The following is a 15144-nucleotide window of genomic DNA, read 5'->3' on the forward strand; positions in this document are numbered from 1 at the left end:
ATCTTACCTCAAGAAACAAGAAAAATCTCAAATAAACCACCTAATCATACACTAAAGCAACTAGAGAAAGAAGAACAAACAAAGCCCAAAGTTAGTAGAAGGAAAGAAATCATAATGATGAGAACAGAAATAAATGAAATAGAGACAAAGAAAGCAATAGAAAAGAGCAATGAAACTAAAACCTGGTTCTTTGAAAAGATACACAAATTTGATAAACATTTAGCCAGGCTCATCAGGAAAAAAAGGAAGAGTGCTCAAATAAATAAAATTAGAAATGAAAAAGGAGAAGTTACAAGACACCCCAGAAATATAAAGGGTCATAAGAGACTACTACAAGCAACTATATGCCAATAAAATGGACAACCTAGAAGAAATGGACAAATTCTTACAAAGGTACAATCTTCCAAGACTGAATCAGGAAGAAATAGAAAATATGAACAGACCAATCACAAGTACTGAGATTGAAACTGTGATTTTAAAACTCCCAACAAACAAAAGTCCAGGACCAGATGTCTTCACAGGTGAATTCTATCAAACATTTAGAGAAGAGTTAACACCCATCCTTCTGAAACTATTTCAAAAAATTGCAGAAAAAGGAACATTTCCAAACTCTTTCTATGAGGCCACCATCTCCCTGATACCAAAACCAGACAAAAATACCAGAAAAAAAAGAAATTTACAGGGCAATATCACTGATGAACATAGATGCAAAAATCCTCAACAAAATACTAGCAAACCAATCCAACAATATAGTAAAAGGATCATACACCATGATCAAGTAGGATTTATCCCAGGGATGCAAGGATTTTTCACTATTCACAAATCAATCAGTGTAATACATCACATTAACAAATTGAAGAATAAAAATCATATGATCATCTCAATAGATTCAGAAAAAAGCTTTTGACAAAATTCAACATGCATTTATGATAAAAACTCTCCAGAAAGTGGGTATATGTAAGTTCCCTACCTCAACATAATAAAGGCCATATATAACAAACCCACAGTTAACATCATACTCAATGATGAAAAGCTGAAAGCTTTCCTCTAAGATCAGGAAAAATACAAGGATGTCTGCATTTACCATTTTATTCAACATAGTTTTGGAAGTCCTAACCATGTCAATCAGAGAAGAGAAAGAAATAAAAGGATTCCAAATTGGAAAAGAAGTAAAACTGTCACTGTTTACAGATGACATGATACATAGATAATCCTAAAGATGCTACCAGAAAACTACTAGAGCTCATCAATGAATTCAGTAAAGTTGAAGGATACAAAATTAACACACAGAAATCTCTTGCATTTCTATACATTAACAATGAAAGATCAGAAAGAGAAATTAAGGAAACAAATACCATTTACCACTGCATCAAAAAGAATAAAATACCTATGAATAGGGCTTCCCTGGTGGCGCAGTGGTTGAGAGTCCACCTGCCGATACAGGGGACACGGGTTCGTGCCCCGGTCCGAGAAGATCCCACATGCCGCGGAGCAGCTGGGCCCATGAGCCATGGACGCTGAGGCTGCACGTCCGGAACGTGTGCTCCGCAACAGGAGAGGCCACAACAGTGAGAGGCCTGTGTACCGCAAAAAAAAAAAAGTAAAAAATCAAAACAACAACAACAACAACAAAAACCTATGAATAAACATACCTAAGGAGGCAAAAGACCTGTACTCTGAAAACTATAAGACACTGATGAAAATAATCAAAGATGACACAAACAGTTGGAAATATATACCATGTTCTTGGATTGGAAGAATCAATATCATCAAAATGACTATACTACCCAAGGCAATCTACAGATTCAATGCAATCCCTATCACGCTGAGGCTGCACGTCCGGAACGTGTGCTCCGCAACAGGAGAGGCCACAACAGTGAGAGGCCTGTGTACCGCAAAAAAAAAAAAGTAAAAAATCAAAACAACAACAACAACAACAAAAACCTATGAATAAACATACCTAAGGAGGCAAAAGACCTGTACTCTGAAAACTATAAGACACTGATGAAAATAATCAAAGATGACACAAACAGTTGGAAATATATACCATGTTCTTGGATTGGAAGAATCAATATCATCAAAATGACTATACTACCCAAGGCAATCTACAGATTCAATGCAATCCCTATCAAATTACCAATAGCATTTTTCACAGAACTAGAACAAAACATTTTACAATTTGTATGGAAACACAGAGACCCCAAATAGCCAAAGCAATCCTGAGAAAGAAAAATGGAGCTGGAAGAATCAGGCTCCCTGACTTCAGACACTACTATAAAGCTACAGTAATCAAAACAGTATGGTACTGTCACAGGGACAGAAATATCGATTAATGGAAGGGGATAGAAAGCCCAGAAATAAACTCACTCACCTATGGTCAATTCATCTACCACAAAGGAGAAAAGAATATACAATGGAGAAAAGACAGTCTCTTCAATAAGTGGTGCTGGGAAAACTGGACAGCTACATGTAAAAGAACGAAATTAGAACACTCTCTAACTCCATACACAAAAATAAACTCAAAATGGATTAAAGACCTAAATGTAAGACCAGATACTATAAAACTCTTAGAGGAAAATATAGGCAGAACACTTTGATATAAATTGCAGTGAGATCATTTTTTTTAAATTTATATTACACGTTTATTAAGGCAAGGAACTATATAGAAAAAAAAATTTCTGCTTAAGGCATATTTGGGAATAAACCATTGTACAAATTATTGCCCAACTGAAACCACAGTGCATAACAGACTCTCTGCATAAAAAGATTAAAGTAAACCATGTGCATTTACCTGACTTAGGTCTTAAATGTAGACTGGAAGACAAAAATAGATTTTCTTGTCAAAATGTGCAGCAGTTTGAGAATTTTGGCCTCATTTGGCACATTTGGAACCCAGACTCACAAAGCACCATTGTTTAGGCTATTAAAACACATTTTCTGTACCTGATTTTCTTCTTCTTCTTCTAAGATCGTAATAATGGCTTTTAGAAGAGAATACAAGGTGATCTTTATGCTTATATTGCATTGAAACAATTCAAGGCTTTCTGGTCTTCCCTCCCCCACACTCATTGATCTAATTTATACCCTGATATTCACCACTGCCAGTCACCCCCTTGGTGTTTTCTAAGTCCAGGAATATATATTCAAGTTGTATTTAGAGTTGGAATGATAGAAGATCCAGTCACAGACCCCATCTCTTCTTTGTTGTTTGGTTTCCTCAGGTCTCCTGAGTATCCATTCACAAGTTCACTCGTTGGGAGCTTCACCATGATTGTAGTGCTTTCCAGCTGGGTTCCTTCCCTCACTGGGAAGACAGTGTGAAAGATTAAAAAATACTGAATTCTCTTCTGGCACTGTTTTGGGATTTAAAAGTGCCTCTTCATGTGTAAGGTGAAGTGGTCCAAACTCGCAAATGCTGGGTTGCACTTCTGGCACTGGAAGGGTCAGTGCCTGGTGTGTTGGCGGTAGTGCGTGGTCAGTTCATCTGAGAGGACAGATTTCTACCCATGGCCATCCCAGTCACCGTGGTAAGGTTTCTCGCCTGGGTGGGCTCACAGGTGTGTGCCTTGAGATGAGAACTCTTCCTGTAGGTTTTGCCGCAGCCTGCATAATCCCAGGTGTGAGTGGCCATCCTTTTCCGGGGCCACAACATTCTTCCCTCTTTGGCTCATGTTCCTCCCACATGCAGGAACTGGGTGGCATGGGCTCTTGGTAATGGAGCGGTGGAACCTGTGGCTGCATCTGGTAGGGCAGGAAGGGAGGGTAGTTTGGTGGGGATGGAAGCCTGGGGGTAGCGGCTGGGCAGGATGACTGCTGCTCAGCAGTTCCTCGGCACCCAGGGTTGGGGTAGTCCTGCTGGGGAGCTGCCACTCCAGGGGAAAGTCAGGCACTGGCAGCCGGTGGCCATTGCTGAGAGGGGGTCCAGTGACGAAGTGGGCCTCTAGGGGTCGACCGACAGGATGCATGAGGAGACAGCCTCCCGCTTGATCTTGGGGCACAAGCGGGGCAAACCGCCACTGTAGGGTGCCACTACCACCAAGTGGCTGCCATCCAGGCTGCCTTTGCTAACACCAATGATTAGGGGCACTCAGGAATGCCTTCAACACAAACTTGTCCATCAAGCCACCTGGTGGCTGCGGCTGCTGCCATGGAGTGTACACTGGGTCCAATTTGGGCCCCAGGAGCTCAGCCACGCAGCACCCAGAGGGGCTCAGGTGGTTGATGTCTGCCAGGTTGAAGGGAGCTGTCACAGGGGGTGCAGATTCCCAGCCACGGAGCAGGCCTCTGACCCTGCTGCCTGGCGCCAAGCCTGGGTCACCCCCAACCTGGCCTGGACAGTTGAAGCTGCAGGTGTAGGGTGCACAAGTAGGACTGCTTCTTGAAGGGGAGGATGAGGATGAGGCTGATGCTGATGACACGGTGGAGACCACTGGCTCCTGATGGGACAGCGAGTTGGAGAGGATAAAGTCCAGGTCCAGGAGATCACTGAACTCCTCCATCTCCCTCCAGGGTAGGAGAGCGAGGTTGCTCTGTCGCAAGCCACTCTGACTCCACCACTCTGCAGGTCGGTGGGCATAGTTGCCGCCAGCAGGTCGTAGGGGCAGCCGGGAAGCCCCAGGGGGAAGTCACTTCACGTGGGAGAGCTCCACCACCCGCGGTTATTCAGGACACCTGCTGGATGCAGTGTCTTCCCCCTTCCCTGGGGGCTCGACACAACAGTGGAGAAGGATGGGAGCAGTGCGTCGCTGACAGCCAAGTCAGACTCGCCAGGTGGCTGCCTCATTATTGTGGGTGCCCAGAAGGTCCTCAGGAGTCCAAAGCAGTGGGGGTGACTGAACACTAAAGTCAACAAAGAGGAAAAAAGACTTAGAAATGAGGCCAAAACCAAACACCTCAAATTGCCCGAGATCCTTCTTCTTTGGATTAAATATAAAGGGGAAATTACTTTAAAAAAAAAAAGTTCCTTTGTATACAAAAGTTCTTAGAAAAGTTGTAAACCCATAAAAATAGATAATCAGCAAGAGGAGGAAGTAGGTCTGATGGCCGGGCTGTGCTCTCTTCCACTCAGCAGCGTCCATACCCCACCCTGTCTCCCACGTGGAGGAGGGATAAATTAGGAGTTCGGGATTGACATCTACACACTACTATCTATAAAATGGATAATCAACAAAGACCTACTATAGAGCACAGGGAATGCTACTCAATATTCTGTGATAATCTACATGGGGAAAGAATCTGAACGAGAATGAATATAGGTATATGTATAACTGAATCACTTTGCTGTGCACCTGAAACTAGCACAACATTGTAAATCAACTATACTCCAACGTAAAATTTAAAATATGAAAATGGGGGCATAGAGAAATGAATAGATTGTTGACATTCTTTCTTCAAAAAGCAGTTCTTTCAATTGTATTTATTTGATCTTTCTTTTTTTGATGAGATCTTATTTAATTTATGTACAGTTAGTCACTCTATCCTCTGGCTTTCATATAACTATATAATGCTCACCAAGTTTTACTGTATTTTACCTGTTTTTATATCTCCCACCTAAGCTGTGAATTCCTAGAGTTTCACATAGCAGAGGATTCGCATCCTAGAAGTTGGATTCTATTTTGTAACTTGAGCACCTGGAACACCGCCCATTTCATAATAAGAGATCAGTATACATTTGTTGAATGAATGAATAATATATGAGAAAAATGGAATTTATTATCTAGGAAAAAATGTTACATTTCTATTATGAGAATTAAGTATGTATTGCCAAAGAACAAGTACTCTCTTATGCTGTACCAAATCAAATTTTTATGATGACCTAGTTTTTGGTGATATCCTCTGTGCTCCTGTCAATCACCATAGCCACAGTGCCTGCTTTCTATTAGATAAAGGACTGAAAACATCTCTACTGTCAGACATCTTCACCCATAAGTAACTATTTATATTCATAATTTTTTTCAGCTAAAGTTAGAGCCCTTCACACAATTTACACACCAAACACTTTAGTGTTCTCTAACCACATTCCTGATTTAGAATGTAATCTGTATTATCTACTCCTGTTTCGGGTTTGTTAAGAATCATTCTACGGGAGTCATTTAAGATTCACAAAATTAACTTGATATTCGTACCATATTGCTTACTAGATAGTAGACAGAATTAAAGATAAGTTCTACCTTCTACTTGACTCTAGATGACTTATGAATAATTTTGTCTGCAAAACAGATATAATTGTAATCTATATGCAAATATTTTTTAAAAAACCATAATGACATTAGATTCTCAAATAATAGGGCCCAAGATCACTTGAAAACTTTAGTTTCCATTGTTTACTGGCTATTATAAAGTATGATAGATAATAATCTAAATGGTATATATCGCCTGTCCATTGGTGTGTTTTATGTTACAACACAATAAATAAATTTCTGATGGCATCATAAATTTTAAAGTAATATGTCTTTAATTAAGCAAACATATTTTGGAAAAATAAATTATTTATTTATTTATTTTTTTAACATCTTTATTGGAGTATAACTGTTTTACAATGGTGTGTTAGTTTCTACTTTACAACAAAGTGAATCAGTTATACATATACATATGTTCTTTCCTCTGTTCATTAACCGAGCTTCTTCAATGAAAGCCCATGTGCCTACACAGCACAGTGTATATCAGTCTCTTTACTTTGTAATTGTGACCTAGATGAAGCTGGAGTATCCACACTGCTTCCTCCACTCCAGTTGTAAAAATTTGTAATAACAACAAAAGCTTTAAGGATTTAACAAATATTTAGCACTGCTACATTATTGTAATGAATAAAATAAGATATACTTAAATAGTTCTTAGAGTGAACTTCTAAGTGCTTTACAGATAGTAACTCATTTAATTACCAAAACCAATGAGGTAACACCATTACTACCACCATTTTACAGAGGGGGCAACTGAGGCACCAAAATCTTAAGCATCTTGTGGAAGCCTCACACAGCTAGTAAGTGGCACAACCAGGATATGAACTCCAATAGCCTGTGCCCAGAGTCCACACCCTCAACCACAAAGGCAAGATGGGAAGGAATCCAGACTTTTAAAAAATTCAGCACCTAAGAAAGCATAAATAGATGCATAAATATAAGGTGAGGAAACTTCAATAACCCTTTTCTCTTTTCATTAGTGAGACTATCAGTAGCCATTCAGATTAAAGAAGCTCTATTCGTATCATTTCTTTGTCTCTAAACTTGTCCCATCTGAGTGGGAAATTTATTTGACCACTTACAGCAAAAATCAAATTGTCAATCGATTTTATGAAGGCACAGGTGTTTTATAGTTTTTAGGAGTGATGTTTGATATCATATATTTAGCATTTCTAAATACTAAAATCTTCAGTTGGAAGTCTACATAAGAAGAAGTATAAGTCTTCCATTTGTAGAAAGTGAGTGATAGTTGAAAGTTTAAGGAAAGGAAAAATTTCAGAATAGCATTTATAGAGAATCTGAAACCAAAATGTATTTCACATACTTTTGTCTCTTCTTTTTCAGAAATTGCCAATTTGATTTTTTTCTCAATTTTTCAGAGAGAAAGAAAATATCTTGAAAGGAAAAGAATGCTTAAAAGGAAATATTTAAAAGATACTTAGCAAGCATGTGTGAATCTGAAGAATAAACCTGGGTTTTTGGTGTTATTGCTCCTGTAAATTTTATAAAAATTTGATCATATAAGCAACATAATACTCCATAATGGAAAAAATAAAATTCATTTAACTACCTTTCTATGGATGATAATCTGGTTGCTTTTTTTTCTTAAGATGGATTATATTCTTTTTTTAATTGAGGTATAGTTGATGTAAAAAAAATATGTTACAGGTGTACAACATTGTGATTCACAATTTTTAAAGGTTATACTCCATTTATAGTATTATAAAATATTGGCTATGTTCCCTGAGTTGTACAATATATCCTTGTAGCTTACTTATTTTATATATAATAGTTTGTATCTCTTATCCACTACTCTTATCTTGCCCCACCCCCTTTCCCTGTCCCCACTGGTAACCGCTAGTTTGTTGTCTGTATCTGTGAGTCTGTTTCTGTTTTGTTATATCCACTAGTTATTTAACTTTTTAGTTTCCACATTTAAGTGATATCATACAGTATTTGTCTGTCTTTGACAGACTTATTTCACTTAACCTAATACCCTCCAAGTCCATTCATGTTGTCTCAAATGGCAAACTTTCATTCTTTTCTGGCTGAGTAATATTCCATTGTATATATATATACCACATCTTCCTTATCCATTCATCTGTTGATGGACACTTATGTTGCTTCTTATCTGGGAAATTATAAAGAATGCTGCTGTGAACACTGGAATGTATGTATCTTTTCAAATTAGTGTTTTCATTTTTTTCAAATATATACCCAGGATTGGAATTGCTGGGTCATACAGTAGTTCTAGTTTTAGTTTTTTAAGAAACCATCATACCATTTTCTACAGTGGCTACACCAATTTATATCCCCAGAAACAGTGTATGACTGTTTCCATTTCTCCACATCCTCACCAACAATTTTATTTGTGGTCTTTTTGATGATAGTCATGCTAACAGGTGTGAGGTGAAATCTAATTCTGGTTTTCATTTACATTTCTCTGATGATTACTGATGTTTAGCATCTTTTCATGTGCCTGATAACCAACTGTATGTCTTCTGTGGAAAAATGTATATTCAGGTCCTCTGCCCATTTTTTATTTATTTTATTTTATTTTTTTGCGGTACGCAGGCCTCTCACTGTTGTGGCCTCTCCTGTTGTGGAGCGCAAGCTCCGGATGCACAGGCACAGTGGCCATGGCTCACGGGCCTAGCTGCTCTGTGGCATGTGGGATCTTCCCGGACCGGGACACGAACCTGTGTCCTCTGCATTGGCAGGCGGACTCTCAACCACTGCACCACCAGGGAAGCCATGCACATTTTTAAATTGGGTTGTTTGTGTTTTTGATGTTGAGTTGTATGAACTGTTTATATATTTTGGGTATTAACCACTTTTTGGTCATAACATTTGCAAATATTTTCTCCCATTCAGTAGCTTGTCTTTTCATTTTGTCCCTGATTTTCTGTGCTGTACAAAAGCTTTTGTGTCTAATTAGGTCACATGTATTTATTTTTGTTTTTATCTCCTATTGTTTAGGAGTCAGATCTAAAAAATATATTGCTACCATTTATGTGAAAAAGTGTTCTGTGTTTTCTTCTAGGAGTTTTATGGTTTCTGGTCTTACATTCAGGTCTTTAATCCATTTTGAATTTATTTTTGTATATGGTATGAGAAATGTTCTGATGTCATTCTTTTACATGTAGCTGTCCAGTTTTCCCAACACCACTTATTGAAGAGACTGTCTTTTCTCCATTGTATATGTTTGCCTCCTTTGTCATATATTAATTGATCATTCTGCTCCATTGGTCTATGTGTCTATTTTTTGTGCCAGTACCATACTGTTTTGATTATTGTAGCTTTGTGGTATTGTTTGAAACCAGGGAGCATGATACCTCCAGGTTTGATCTTTTTTCTCAAGATTGTTTTGGTGGGGCGGAGAGAAGATGGCAGAAGAGTAAGACGCGGAGATCACCTTCCTCCCCACAAATACATCAGAAATACATCTACACGTGGAACTCCTCCTATAGAACACCCACTGAATGCTGGCAGAAGACCTCAGACCCCCCAAAAGGCAAGTAACACCCCCACGTACCTGGGTAGGGCAAAAGAAAGAAGGAATGAGCAGAGACAAAAGAATAGGGATGGGACCTGCACCAGTGGGAGGGAGCTGTGAAGGAGGAAATGTTTCCACACACTAGAAACCCCTTCGTGGGCAGAGACTGCGGGTGGCAGACAGGGGGAGCTTCGAAGCTGTGGAGGAGGGTGCAGTAACAGGGTTCAGAGGGCAAAGCAGAGAGATTCCCGCAGAGGATCGGTGCCGACCAGCACTCACCAGCCCGAGAGGCTTGTCTGCCCACGCACCGGGACGGGCGGGGGGCTGGGAGCTGAGGCTTGGGCTTCAGTTGGAAGCCGGGAGAGGACTGGGGCTGGCAGCGAGAACACAGCCTGAAAGGGTTAGTGTGCCACGGCTAACCAGGAGGGAGTCTGGGAGAAGTCTGGAGCTGCCGAAGAGGCAAGAGACCTTTTCTTCCCTCTTTGCTTCCTGGGGCGCGAGGAGAGGGGATTAAGCACGCCGCTTAAAGGAGCTCCAGAAATGGGTGTGGAACTGCTGAAGAGACAAGAGACTTTTTCTTGCCTCTTTGTTTCCTGGTGCGAGAGGAGAGGGGATTAAGCGCGCTGCATAAAGGAGCTCCAGAAACAGGCGCGAGCCGCAGCTGTTGGCGCGGGCACCAGAGACAGGCGTGGGACACTAGGGTTGCTGCTGCCACCTCCAAGAGGCCTGTGTGTGAGCACAGGTCACTCTCCACACCTCCCATCCCGGAGCCTGTGCAGCTCACCACTGCCGGGGTCCCAGGATCCAGGGACAGCTTCCCCAGGAGAACGCGAGGCACGCTTCGGGCTGGTGCAGCGTCATGCCGGCCTCTGCTGCTGCGGGCTCACTCCGCATCTGTACCCTCCCTCCCCCCGGCCTAAGTGAGCCAGAGCCACCAAATCAGCTGCTCCTTTAACCCCATCCTGTCTGAGTGAAGAGCAGACGCCCTCGGACGACCTACGTGCAGAGGCAGGGCCAAGTCTAAAGCTGAACCCTGGGAGCTGTGCGAACAAAGAGGAGAGGGGGAGGTCTCTCCCAGCAGCCTCAGAAGCAGCGGATTAAAGCTCCACTATCAACTTGAAGTGCCCTGCATCTGTGGAATACCTGAATAGACAGCGAATCATCCCAAGTTGAGGAGGTGGACTTTGGGAGCAAGATATATTATTTTCCCCTTTTTCTCTTTTTGTGAGTGTGCATGTGTGTGCTGCTGTGTGAGATTTTGTCTGTATAGCTTTGCTTTCACCATTTGTCCTAGGGTTCTGACCGAACTGTTGTTGTTTTTTGGGGTTTTTTTGTTGTTTTTTTTTAAATAAAATATTCCTTCTTAATAATTATTTTTTATTTTAATAACTTTATCTTCTTCCTTTCTTTCTTCCTTTCTTCCCTACTTTCTCCCTGTCTTCCCTCCTTTCTTCCTCCCTTCCTCCCTTCCTTCCTTCCTTTCTTCCTCCCTTCCTTCCTTCCTTTATTGTTACCGTCCTTCCTTCCTTCATTTCTTCCTTCCTTTCTTTCTTCCTTCCTTCATTTCTTTCTCCCTTCCTCCCTCCCTTTCTTTCTTTCCTTTCTATTTTTTCTCCTTTTTATTCTGAGCCGTGTGGATTAAAGGCTCTTGGTGCCTCAGCCAGGCATCAGGGCTGTGTCTCTAAGGTGGGAGAACCAACTTCAGGACATGGGTCCACAAGACACCTCCCAGCTCCATGTAATATCAATTGGAGAAAATGTCCCAGAGATCTCCATCTCAACAACAAGAAACAGCTTCACTCAAAGACCAGCAACCTACAGTGCTGGACACCCTATGCCCAACAAATAGCAAGACAGGACTACAGCACCATCCATTAGCAGACAGGCTGCCTAAAATCATAATAAGCCTACTGACATCCCAAAACAAACCACCAGACGTGGACCTGCCCACCAGAAAGACAAGATCCAACCTCATCCACCAGAACATAGGCACTAGTCCCCCCAACCAGGAAACCTACTCAACCAACTGAACCAACTTTAGCCACTGGGGCAGACACCGAAAACAACGGAACCTATGAACCTTCAGTCTGCAAAAATGAGACCCCAAACACAGTAAGCAAAATGAAAAGAAAGAAAAACACACAGCAGTCCCTACTTTCTCCCTGTCTTCCCTCCTTTCTTCCTCCCTTCCTCCCTTCCTTCCTTCCTTTCTTCCTCCCTTCCTTCCTTCCTTTATTGATACCGTCCTTCCTTCCTTCATTTCTTCCTTCCTTTCTTTCTTCCTTCCTTCATTTCTTTCTCCCTTCCTCCCTCCCTTTCTTTCTTTCCTTTCTATTTTTTCTCCTTTTTATTCTGAGCCGTGTGGATTAAAGGCTCTTGGTGCCTCAGCCAGGCATCAGGGCTGTGTCTCTAAGGTGGGAGAACCAACTTCAGGACATGGGTCCACAAGACACCTCCCAGCTCCATGTAATATCAAATGGCAAAGATCTCCCAGAGATCTCCGTTTCAACACCAAGACCCAGATTTACTCAACGACCAGCAAGCTACAGTGCTGGACACCCTATGCCAAACAACTAGCAAGACAGGAACACAGCCCCATCCATTAGCAGAAGGCTGCCTAAAATCATAATAAGGCTACAGACACCCCAAAACACACCTCCAGACGTGGACCTGCCCACCAGAAAGACAAGATCCAGCCTCATCCACCAGAACACAAGCACTAGTCCCCTCAACCAGGAAACCTACTAAACCCACTGAACCAACCTTAGCCAGTGTGGACAGACAACAAAAACAATGGAAAATATGAAACTGCAGCCTGTGAAAAGGAGACCCCAAACACAATAAGTTAAGAAAAATGAAAAGAAAGAAAAACACACAGCAGATGAAGGAGCAAGGTAAAAACCCACCAGACCTAAAAAATGAAGAGAAAAAGAATTCAGAATAATGATAGTAAAGATGATCCAAAATCTTGGAAATAGAATAGACAAAATGCAAGAAACATTTAACAAGGACCTAGAAGAAATAAAGAGGAAGCAAGCAATGATGAGCAAAACAATAAATGAAATTAAAAATACTCTAGATGGAATCAATAATTGAATAACTGAGGCAGAAGAACGGATAAGTGATGTGGAAGATAAAATAGTGGAAATAACTACAGCAGAGCAGAATAAAGAAAAATGAATGAAAAGAACTGAGGAGAGTCTCAGAGACCTCTGGGACAACATTAAACACACCAACATTCGAATTATTCCGACCACAACGCTATGAGACTAGATATCAATTACAGGAAAAGATCTGTAAAAAATACAAACACTTGGAGACTAAACAATACACTACTTAATAACGAGTTGTCACTGAAGAAATCAAAGAGGAAATCAAAAAATACTTAGAAACAAATGACAATGGAGACACGATGACCCAAAACCTCTGAGATGCAGCAAAAGCAGTTCTAAGAGGGAAGTTTATAGCAACACAATCCTACCTTAAGAAACAGGAAACATCTCGAATAAACAACCTAACTTTGCACCTAAAACAATTAGAGAAAGAAGAACAAAAAAAACCCCAAATTTAGCAGAAGGAAAGAAATCATAAAGATCAGATCAGAAATAAATGAAAAAGAAAATGCTCCCACCAAAAGACACAGACTGGCTGAATGGATATAAAAACAAAACCCATATATATGCAGTCTACAAGAGACCCACTTCAGACCTAGGAACACATACAGACTGAAAGTGAGGGGATGGAAAAAGATATTCCATGCAAATGGAAATCAGAAGAAACCTGGAGTAACAATTGTCATATCAGACAAAAGAGACTTTAAAATAAAAACTATTACAAGAGAAAAAGAAGGACACTACATATCTTTGAGAAGATAAACAAAATTGATAAACCATTAGCCAGACTCATCAAGAAAAAAAAGGGAGAAGACTCAAATCAATAGAATTAGAAATGAAAAAGGAGACGTAAAAACGGACACTGCAGAAATACAAAAGATTATTAGAGATTACTAAAGGAACTGTATGCCAATAAAATGGACAACCTGAAGAAATGGCCAAATTCTTAGAAATGCACAGCCTGCCAAGACTGAACCAGGAAGAAATAGAAAATAATAACGAAACACAAGTTTTAACTGATACATTACAGAAGATGGACTTAATTGATATTTATAGGCCATTCTATCCAAAAACAACAGAATACACATTTTTCTCAAGTGCTCATGGAACATTCTCCAGGATAGATCATATATTGGGTCACAAATCTAGCCTTGGCAAATTTAAGAAAATTGAAATCATATCAAGTATCTTTTCTGACCACAACGCTATGAGACTAGATATCAATTACAGGAAAAGATCTGTAAAAAATACAAACACATGGAGGCTAAACAATACACTACTTAATAACGAAGTGATCACTGAAGAAATCAAAGAGGAAATCAAAAAATACTTAGAAACAAATGACAATGGAGACACGACGACCCAAAACCTATGGGATGCAGCAAAAGCAGTTCTAAGAGGGAAGTTTATAGCAATACAATCCTACCTTAAGAAACAGGAAACATCTCGTATAAACAACCTAACTTTGCACCTAAAGCAATTAGAGAAAGAAGAACAAAAGAACCCCAAATTTAGCAGAAGGAAAGAAATCATAAAGATCAGATCAGAAATAAATGAAAAAGAAATGAAGGAAACAATAGCAAAGATCAATAAAACTAAAAGCTGGTTCTTTGAGAAGATAAATAAAATTGATAAACCATTAGCCAGACTCATCAAGAATAAAAGGGAGAAGACTCAAATCAATAGAATTAGAAATGAAAAAGGAGATGTAACAACTGACACTGCAGAAATACAAAAGATTATTAGAGATTACTACAAGCAACTGTATGCCAATAAAATGGACAACCTGGAAGAAATGGACAAATTCTTAGAAATGCACAAGCTGCCGAGACTGAACCAGGAAGAAATAGAAAATATGAACAGACCAATCACAAGCACTGAAATTGAAACTGTGATTAAAAATCTTCCAACAAACAAAAACCCAGGACCAAATGGCTTCACAGGCGAATTCTATCAAATATTTAGAGACGAGCTAACACCTATCCTTCTCAAACTCTTCCAAAAGATAGCAGAGGGAGGAACACTCCCAAACTCATTCTATGGACAAGGTTGCCCACTCTCACCACTATTATTCAACATAGTTTTGGAAGTTCTAGCCACAGCAATTAAAGAAGAAAAAGAAATAAAAGAAATCCAAATCGGAAAAGAAGTAAAACTGTCACTGTTTGCAGATACTATACATAGAGAATCCTAAGGATGCTACCAGAACACTACTAGAGCTAATCAATGAATTTGGTAAAGTAGCAGGATATAAAATTAATGCACAGAAATCTCTGGCATTCTTATACACTAATGATGAAAAATCTGAGAGTGAAATTAAGAAAACACTCCCATTTACCATTGAAACAAAAAGAAT

At 40.1% G+C, this 15144-nt stretch overlaps 1 pseudogene; it reads right to left on the reverse strand.

Annotated features, from left to right (window-relative positions):
* Window positions 1–3365: 3365 nt before the first annotated feature.
* Window positions 3366–4783, reverse strand: LOC102996343 (Krueppel-like factor 4; annotated as a pseudogene).
* Between the last annotated feature and the right edge of the window lie 10361 nt (window positions 4784–15144).

This window comes from Physeter macrocephalus, chromosome 10 (genome assembly GCF_002837175.3).
Source record: "Physeter macrocephalus isolate SW-GA chromosome 10, ASM283717v5, whole genome shotgun sequence".
Taxonomy (NCBI): Eukaryota; Metazoa; Chordata; class Mammalia; order Artiodactyla; family Physeteridae; genus Physeter; species Physeter macrocephalus.